Below are 9,957 nucleotides of genomic sequence, written 5' to 3'. Positions count from 1 at the left end.
AGAGACACCTTATAATATGTTAGTAAATCATCTCCCAATGCCATTTTTTTGAAGTTGTCAATCATCAATGGGGACTAAGCTCAGATGGTAGAGCGCTCGCTTAGCATGCGAGAGTTAGCGAGATCGATGCTCGCATTCTCCAAATGATTTAGCCTTGCATTTCATTTGTAGATACCCTTCACAGTCCAATTGTTCTAATCTTTCATTTTATTGGTATATACCCTTCACAGTTACAAATAGTTTTTTGTCATGCAACATATAAAAAAAATTTAGTCAGACTTAGCTAATTATGACAACTACTCACACCATTTTAAAAGAGAGACACCTTATAACATGTTAGTAAATCATCTCCCAATGCCATTTTTTTGAAGTTGTCATTCATCAATGGGGAATTAGCTCAGATGGTAGAGCGCTCGCTTAGCATGCAAGAGGTAGCGAGATCTATGCTCGCATTCACCAAATGTTTTATCCTTTCATTTCATTTGTAGATACCCTTCACAGTCCAAATGTTTTAATCTTTCATTTTATTTGTATATACCCTTTGTGAAGATACGAGTTCTTCAATCACTCAGACACCGAGCAGATGAAACCAAAATATGGTTTATTTTTATCACAGCACACACATGTAGATAAAGACAGGAACAAGAGGCAAATGTAGCATATAAACATTATCGGGTAGCAGTCCACAATGGCAGTCCTTGTAGCAGCAGTTCCAAAGCACAAAACTATCACTCCTCCACACAGCAATGACAGCAGATAAGTCCACACGATACCCAGACAGAGCACAACCTCTTAGTCCAGGACAGTCCATAAAATCTCTCTCCTGGCTTGTGTGCAAGTCATTTAAAAAACTTCTAAATTCCCACGGTGCACAAACCAAAAGTGGGCTTTCAGTGGATCTTGATTGGTGGATTCAAGAGTCAGGTATCACCCCCTCCCAGCTACTGTTGCTGCCCCCCCCCCTGCTGGGTTCGGTTCCAGTAAGTCTGCTAGTGACCAGAGATATGCAAGGGAGTATCAATACAACGAACAATAACCAGCTGATTGCGTTATGTGCTGATCACCCCCTGTGGTGCCCGGTCCCACTAAGTCTGGTATTGACCAACTACTCACACCATTTTAAAAGAGAGACACCTTATAATATGTTAGTAAATCATCTCCCAATGCCATTTTTTTGAAGTTGTCATTCATCAATGGGGAATTAGCTCAGATGGAAGAGTGCTCGCTTAGCATGCGAGAGGTAGCGAAATCGATGCTTGCATTCTCCAAATGATTTAGCCTTTAATTTCATTTGTAGATACCCTTCACAGTCCAAATGGTTTAATCTTTCATTTTATTTGTATATACCCTTCACAGTTACAAATAGTTTTTTGTCATGCAACATATAAAAATATTTAATCAGACTTAGCTAATTATGACAACTACTCACACCATTTTAAAAGAGAGACACCTTATAATATGTTAGTAAATGACCTCCCAATGCCATTTTTTGAACAAGTCTTTCATCAATGGGGAATTAGCTCAGATGGTAGAGCGCTCGCTTCGCATGCGAGAGGTAGCGAGATCGATGCTCGCATTCTCCAAATGTTTTATCCTTTCATTTCATTTGTAGATACCCTTCACAGTCCAAATGTTTTAATATTTCATTTTATTTGTATATACCCTTCACAGTTACAAATAGTTTTTTGTCATGCAACTTATAAAAATATTTAGTCAGACTTAGCTAATTATGACAACTACTCACACCATTTTAAAAGAGAGACACCTTATAATATGTTAGTAAATCATCTCCCAATGCCATTTTTTTTAAGTTGTAATTCATCAATGGGGAATTAGCTCAGATGGTAGAGCGCTCGCTTAGCATGCGAGAGGTAGCGAGATCGATGCTCGCATTCTCCAAATGATTTAGCCTTTCATTTCATTTGTAGAGACCCTTCACAGTCCAAATGTTTTAATCTTTCATTTTATTTGTATATACCCTTCACAGTTACAAATATTTTTTTGTCATGCAACATATAAAAATATTTAATCAGACTTAGCTAATTATGACAACTACTCACACCATTTTAAAAGAGAGACACCTTATAATATGTTAGTAAATCATCTCCCAATGCCATTTTTTTGAAGTTGTCAATCATCAATGGGGAATTAGCTCAGATGGTAGAGCGCTCGCTTAGCATGCGAGAGTTAGCGAGATCGATGCTCGCATTCTCCAAATGATTTAGCCTTGCATTTCATTTGTAGATACCCTTCACAGTCCAATTGTTCTAATCTTTCATTTTATTGGTATATACCCTTCACAGTTACAAATAGTTTTTTGTCATGCAACATATAAAAAAAATTTAGTCAGACTTAGCTAATTATGACAACTACTCACACCATTTTAAAAGAGAGATACCTTATAATATGTTAGTAAATGATCTCCCAATGCCTTTTTTTTAACTTGTCATTGATCAATGGGGAATTAGCTCAGATGGTAGAGCGCTCGCTTAGCATGCGAGAGGTAGCGAGATTGATGCTCGCATTCTCCAAATGTTTTATCCTTTCATTTCATTTGTAGATACCCTTCACAGTCCAAATGTTTTAATCTTTCATTTTATTTGTATATACCCTTCACAGTTACAAATAGTTTTTTGTCATGCAACATATAAAAATATTTAATCAGACTTAGCTAATTATGACAACTACTCACACCATTTTAAAAGAGAGACACCTTATAACATGTTAGTAAATCATCTCCCAATGCCATTTTTTTGAAGTTGTCATTCATCAATGGGGAATTAGCTCAGATGGTAGAGCGCTCGCTTAGCATGCAAGAGGTAGCTAGATCTATGCTCGCATTCTCCAAATGTTTTATCCTTTCATTTCATTTGTAGATACCCTTCACAGTCCAAATGTTTTAATCTTTCATTTTATTTGTATATACCCTTTGTGAAGATACGAGTTCTTCAATCACTCAGACACCGAGCAGATGAAACCAAAATATGGTTTATTTTTATCACAGCACACACATGTAGATAAAGACAGGAACAAGAGGCAAATGTAGCATATAAACGTTATCGGGTAGCAGTCCACAATGGCAGTCCTTGTAGCAGCAGTTCCAAAGCACAAAACTATCACTCCTCCACACAGCAATGACAGCAGATAAGTCCACACGATACCCAGACAGAGCACAACCTCTTAGTCCAGGACAGTCCATAAAATCTCTCTCCTGGCTTGTGTGCAAGTCATTTAAAAAACTTCTAAATTCCCACGGTGCACAAACCAAAAGTGGGCTTTCAGTGGATCTTGATTGGTGGATTCAAGAGTCAGGTATCACCCCCTCCCAGCTACTGTTGCTGCCCCCCCCCTGCTGGGTTCGGTTCCAGTAAGTCTGCTAGTGACCAGAGATATGCAAGGGAGTATCAATACAACGAACAATAACCAGCTGATTGCGTTATGTGCTGATCACCCCCTGCGGTGCCCGGTCCCACTAAGTCTGGTATTGACCAACTACTCACACCATTTTAAAAGAGAGACACCTTATAATATGTTAGTAAATCATCTCCCAATGCCATTTTTTTGAAGTTGTCATTCATCAATGGGGAATTAGCTCAGATGGAAGAGCGCTCGCTTAGCATGCGAGAGGTAGCGAAATCGATGCTTGCATTCTCCAAATGATTTAGCCTTTAATTTCATTTGTAGATACCCTTCACAGTCCAAATGGTTTAATCTTTCATTTTATTTGTATATACCCTTCACAGTTACAAATAGTTTTTTGTCATGCAACATATAAAAATATTTAATCAGACTTAGCTAATTATGACAACTACTCACACCATTTTAAAAGAGAGACACCTTATAATATGTTAGTAAATGATCTCCCAATGCCATTTTTTGAACCAGTCTTTCATCAATGGGGAATTAGCTCAGATGGTAGAGCGCTCGCTTCGCATGTGAGAGGTAGCGAGATCGATGCTCGCATTCTCCAAATGTTTTATCCTTTCATTTCATTTGTAGATACCCTTCACAGTCCAAATGTTTTAATATTTCATTTTATTTGTATATACCCTTCACAGTTACAAATAGTTTTTTGTCATGCAACTTATAAAAATATTTAGTCAGACTTAGCTAATTATGACAACTACTCACACCATTTTAAAAGAGAGACACCTTATAATATGTTAGTAAATCATCTCCCAATGCCATTTTTTTTAAGTTGTAATTCATCAATGGGGAATTAGCTCAGATGGTAGAGCGCTCGCTCAGCATGCGAGAGGTAGCGAGATCGATGCTCGCATTCTCCAAATGATTTAGCCTTTCATTTCATTTGTAGAGACCCTTCACAGTCCAAATGTTTTAATCTTTCATTTTATTTGTATATACCCTTCAGTTACACATAGTTTTTTGTCATGCAACATATAAAAATATTTAGTCAGACTTAGCTAATTATGACAACTACCCACACAATTTTAAAAGAGAGACACCTTATATTATGTTAGTAAATGATTTACCAATGCCATTTTTTGAACTAGTCTTTCATCAATGGGGAATTAGCTCAGATGGTAGAGCGCTTGCTTAGCATGCGAGAGGTAGCGAGATCGATGCTCGCATTCTCCAAATGTTTTATCCTTTCATTTCATTTGTAGATACCCTTAACAGTCCAAATGTTTTAATATTTCATTTTATTTGTATATACCCTTCACAGTTACAAATAGTTTTTTGTCATGCAACATATAAAAATATTTAATCAGACTTAGCTAATTATGACAACTACTCAAACCATTTTAAAAGAGAGACACCTTATAATATGTTAGTTAATCATCTCCCAATGCCTTTTTTTTTAAGTTTTCATTCGTCAATGGGGAATTAGCTCAGATGGTAGAGCGCTCGCTTAGCATGCGAGAGGTAGCGAGATCGATGCTCGCATTCTCCAAATGATTTAGCCTTTCATTTCATTTGTAGATGCCCTTCACAGTCCAAATGTTTTAATCTTTCATTTTATTTGTATATACCCTTCACAGTTACACATAGTTTTTTGTCATGCAACATATAAAAATATTTAGTCAGACTTAGCTAATTATGACAATTACCCACACAATTTTAAAAGAGAGACACCTTATATTATGTTAGTAAATGATTTACCAATGCCATTTTTTGAACTAGTATTTCATCAATGGGGAATTAGCTCAGATGGTAAAGCGCTCGCTTAGCATGCGAGAGGTAGCGAGATCGATGCTCGCATTCTCAAAATGTTTTATCCTTTCATTTCATTTGTAGATACCCTTCACAGTCCAAATGTTTTAATCTTTCATTTTATTTGTATGTACCCTTCACAGTTACAAATAGTTTTTTGTCATGCAACATATAAAAATATTTAATCAGACTTAGCTAATTATGACAACTACTCACACCATTTTAAAAGAGAGACACCTTATAATATGTTAGTAAATCATCTCCCAATGCCATTTTTTTGAAGTTGTCATTCATCAATGGGGAATTAGCTCAGATGGTAGAGCGCTCGCTTAGCATGCGAGAGGTAGCGAGATCGATGCTCGCATTCTCCAAATGATTTAGCCTTTCATTTCATTTGTAGATACCCTTCACAGTCCAAATGTTTAAATCTTTCATTTTAATTGTATATACCCTTCACAGTTACAAATATTTTTTTGTCATGCAACATATAAAAATATTTAATCAGACTTAGCTAATTATGACAACTACTCACACCATTTTAAAAGAGAGACACCTTATAATATGTTAGTAAATCATCTCCCAATGCCATTTTTTTGAAGTTGTCATTCATCAATGGGGAATTAGCTCAGATGGTAGAGCACTCGCTTAGCATGCGAGAAGTAGCGAGATCGATGCTCGCATTCTCCAAATGATTTAGCCTTTCATTTCATTTGTAGATACCCTTCACAGTCCAAATGTTTTAATCTTTCATTTTATTTGTATATACCCTTCACAGTTACAAATAGTTTTTTGTCATGCAACATATAAAAATATTTAGTCAGACTTAGCTAATTATGACAACTACTCACACCATTTTAAAAGAGAGACACCTTATAATATGTTAGAAAATGATCTCCCAATGCCATTTTTTGAACTAGTCGTTCATTATTGGGGAATTAGCTCAGACGGTAGAGCGCTCGCTTAGCATGCGAGAGGTAGCGAGATCTATGCTCGCATTCTCAAAATGTTTTATCCTTTCATTTCATTTGTAGATACCCTTCACAGTCCAAATGTTTTAATCTTTCATTTTATTTGTATATACCCTTCACAGTTACAAATAGTTTTTTGTCATGCAACATATAAAAATATTTAATCAGACTTAGCTAATTATGACAACTACTCACACCATTTTAAGAGACACCTTATAATATGTTAGTAACTGATCTCTCAATGCCTTTTTTTTTAACTTGTCATTCATCAATGGGGAATTAGCTCAGATGGTAGAGCGCTCGCTTAGCATGCGAAAGGTAGCGAGATCTATGCACGCATTCTCAAAATGTTTTATCATTTCATTTCATTTGTAGATACCCTTCACAGTCCAAATGTTTTAATCTTTCATTTTATTTGTATATACCCTTCACAGTTACAAATAGTTTTTTGTCATGCAACATATAAAAATATTTAATCAGACTTAGCTAATTATGACAACTACTCACACCATTTTAAAAGAGAGACACCTTATAATATGTTAGTAAATCCTCTCCCAATGCCATTTTTTTGAAGTTGTCATTCATCAATGGGGAATTAGCTCAGATGGTAGAGCGCTCGCTTAGCATGCGAGAGGTATCGAGATCGTTGCTCGCATTCTCCAAATGATTTAGCCTTTCATTTCATTTGTAGATACCCTTCACAGTTCAAATGTTTTAATCTTTCATTTTATTTGTATATACCCCTCACAGTTACAAATAGTTTTTTGTCATGCAACATATAAAAATATTTAATCAGACTTAGCTAATTATGACAACTACTCACACCATTTTAAAAGAGAGACACCTTATAATATGTTAGAAAATGATCTCCCAATGCCATTTTTTGAACTAGTCTTTCATTATTGGGGAATTAGCTCAGATGGTAGAGCGCTCGCTTAGCATGCGAGAGGTAGCGAGATCTATGCTCGCATTCTCAAAATGTTTTATCCTTTCATTTCATTTGTAGATACCCTTCACAGTCCAAATGTTTTAATCTTTCATTTTATTTGTATATACCCTTCACAGTTACAAATAGTTTTTTGTCATGCAACATATAAAAATATTTAATCAGACTTAGCTAATTATGACAACTACTCACACCATTTTAAAAGAGAGACACCTTATAATATGTTAGTAAATCATCTCCCAATGCCATTTTTTTGAAGTTGTCATTCATCAATGGGGAATTAGCTCAGATGGTAGAGCGCTCGCTTAGCATGCGAGAGGTAGCGAGATCGATGCTCGCATTCTCCAAATGATTTAGCCTTTCATTTCATTTGTAGATACCCTTCACAGTCCAAATGTTTTAATCTTTCATTTTAATTGTATATACCCTTCACAGTTACAAATATTTTTTTGTCATGCAACATATAAAAATATTTAATCAGACTTAGCTAATTATGACAACTACTCACACCATTTTAAAAGAGAGACACCTTATAATATGTTAGTAAATCATCTCCCAATGCCATTTTTTTGAAGTTGTCATTCATCAATGGGGAATTAGCTCAGATGGTAGAGCGCTCGCTTAGCATGCGAGAGGTAGCGAGATCGATGCTCGCATTCTCCAAATGATTTAGCCTTTCATTTCATTTGTAGATACCCTTCACAGTCCAAATGTTTTAATCTTTCATTTTATTTGTATATACCCTTCACAGTTACAAATAGTTTTTTGTCATGCAACATATAAAAATATTTAGTCAGACTTAGCTAATTATGACAACTACTCACACCATTTTAAAAGAGAGACACCTTATAATATGTTAGTAAATGATCTCCCAATGCCTTTTTTTTGAAGTTGTCATTCATCAATAGGGAATTAGCTCAGATGGTAGAGCGCTCGCTTAGCATGCGAGAGGTAGCGAGATCGATGCTCGCATTCTCCAAATGATTTAGCCTTTCATTTCATTTGTAGATACCCTTCACAGTCCGAATGTTTTAATCTTTCATTTTATTTGTATATACCCTTCACAGTTACAAATAGTTTTTTGTCATGCAACATATAAAAATATTTAATCATACTTAGCTAATTATGACAACTACTCACACCATTTTAAAAGAGAGACACCTTATAATATGTTAGTAAATCATCTCCCAATGCCTTTTTTTGAACTTGTCATTCATCAATGGGGAATTAGCTCAGATGGTAGAGCGCTCGCTTAGCATGCGAGAGGTAGCGAGATCGATGCTCGCATTCTCCAAATGATTTAGCCTTTCATTTCATTTGTAGATACCCTTCAAAGTCCAAATGTTTTAATCTTTCATTTTATTTGTATATACCCTTCACAGTTACAAATAGTTTTTTGTCATGCAACATATAAAAATATTTAATCAGACTTAGCTAATTATGACAACTACTCACACCATTTTAAAAGAGAGACACCTTATAATATGTTAGTAAATCCTCTCCCAATGCCATTTTTTTGAAGTTGTCATTCATCAATGGGGAATTAGCTCAGATGGTAGAGCGCTCGCTTAGCATGCGAGAGGTATCGAGATCGTTGCTCGCATTCTCCAAATGATTTAGCCTTTCATTTCATTTGTAGATACCCTTCACAGTTCAAATGTTTTAATCTTTCATTTTATTTGTATATACCCCTCACAGTTACAAATAGTTTTTTGTCATGCAACATATAAAAATATTTAATCAGACTTAGCTAATTATGACAACTACTCACACCATTTTAAAAGAGAGACACCTTATAATATGTTAGAAAATGATCTCCCAATGCCATTTTTTGAACTAGTCTTTCATTATTGGGGAATTAGCTCAGATGGTAGAGCGCTCGCTTAGCATGCGAGAGGTAGCGAGATCTATGCTCGCATTCTCAAAATGTTTTATCCTTTCATTTCATTTGTAGATACTGACGCGACCAAAATTCTCATTCACTCTCTTGTCATCTCCCGCCTTGACTACTGCAACATCCTTCTCTCTGGGCTACCTCTCACCCGCCTCGCACCTCTCCAATCCATTCTTAACGCTGCTGCTAGGCTCATCTTCCTCTCCCGCCGCTCTACCTCCGCCTCCCCCCTCTGTCTATCTCTTCACTGGCTCCCCATTCCTTTCCGAGTTCTCTTTAAACTCCTCACCACCACCTACAAGGCTCTCTCCTCCTCCACCGCTCCTTACCTCTCTTCACTGATCTCTATCCACACTCCCTCCCGTCCTCTTCGCTCCATCACTGACCGCCGACTGACCTCTCACCTAATCACCTCCTCCCACTCCCGTGTCCAAGACTTCTCTCGCGCTGCCCCCCTGCACTGGAACAACCTCCCGCCACCCATCAGGATTTCTGATTCCCTTACCTCCTTCAAGCGCTCCCTTAAAACCCACTTTTTTCGACTAGCCTATCCCTCCTCCTAACCTCTTTTGATCCTCCTATCCTGCCTCCATTCCCCTCCGTTCCTACTTATCCTGTTGTTTTTCGTTCGTCCACCCACCTATTTTTAGTATGTTAACTCTTATGAGTAGGGCCCTCCTTCCTCACGTACTCACCCTACCTCTTTACCTCACCTGTGCTCCTGTCCTGTTCTTCCCTTCCTCTACTTCATCTTCAGTCTCCTCGACAATTTTGACACCTACTTCTGAACTGATGCTGATTTTAGTTCTACCAGCTATACCCCTATTTATACTGTATTTTTCAACACACCCTGTACGTTACCTCGTAATTTTTTTGTTTGCTATGTACGGCGCTGCGGACACTTTGCGGCGCCTTATAAATAATCGTACTACTACTACTACTACTACATACCCTTCACAGTCCAAATGTTTTAA

At 36.9% G+C, this 9,957-nt stretch overlaps 7 non-coding genes across 7 annotated transcripts; all 7 read left to right on the top strand.

Annotated features, from left to right (window-relative positions):
* The first annotated feature begins 1,510 nt into the window (after positions 1 to 1,510).
* TRNAA-CGC (transfer RNA alanine (anticodon CGC)) lies at positions 1,511 to 1,583 on the top strand. The gene has a single exon. It is a non-coding gene; the product is annotated as a tRNA-Ala (tRNA).
* A 243-nt stretch (positions 1,584 to 1,826) lies between these two features.
* Positions 1,827 to 1,899, top strand: TRNAA-AGC (transfer RNA alanine (anticodon AGC)). The gene has a single exon. It is a non-coding gene; the product is annotated as a tRNA-Ala (tRNA).
* A 2,943-nt stretch (positions 1,900 to 4,842) lies between these two features.
* On the top strand, positions 4,843 to 4,915 carry TRNAA-AGC (transfer RNA alanine (anticodon AGC)). The gene has a single exon. It is a non-coding gene; the product is annotated as a tRNA-Ala (tRNA).
* Positions 4,916 to 5,473: 558 nt separating this feature from the next.
* On the top strand, positions 5,474 to 5,546 carry TRNAA-AGC (transfer RNA alanine (anticodon AGC)). The gene has a single exon. It is a non-coding gene; the product is annotated as a tRNA-Ala (tRNA).
* A 1,817-nt stretch (positions 5,547 to 7,363) lies between these two features.
* On the top strand, positions 7,364 to 7,436 carry TRNAA-AGC (transfer RNA alanine (anticodon AGC)). The gene has a single exon. It is a non-coding gene; the product is annotated as a tRNA-Ala (tRNA).
* A 243-nt stretch (positions 7,437 to 7,679) lies between these two features.
* TRNAA-AGC (transfer RNA alanine (anticodon AGC)) lies at positions 7,680 to 7,752 on the top strand. The gene has a single exon. It is a non-coding gene; the product is annotated as a tRNA-Ala (tRNA).
* Positions 7,753 to 8,310: 558 nt separating this feature from the next.
* TRNAA-AGC (transfer RNA alanine (anticodon AGC)) lies at positions 8,311 to 8,383 on the top strand. The gene has a single exon. It is a non-coding gene; the product is annotated as a tRNA-Ala (tRNA).
* Positions 8,384 to 9,957: the final 1,574 nt, after the last annotated feature.

The sequence above is a fragment of the Crinia signifera genome, chromosome 3 (genome assembly GCF_055691185.1).
Source record: "Crinia signifera chromosome 3, ASM5569118v1, whole genome shotgun sequence".
Lineage (NCBI taxonomy): Eukaryota > Metazoa > Chordata > Amphibia > Anura > Myobatrachidae > Crinia > Crinia signifera.
This window is presented reverse-complemented; position numbering and strand designations above follow the sequence as displayed.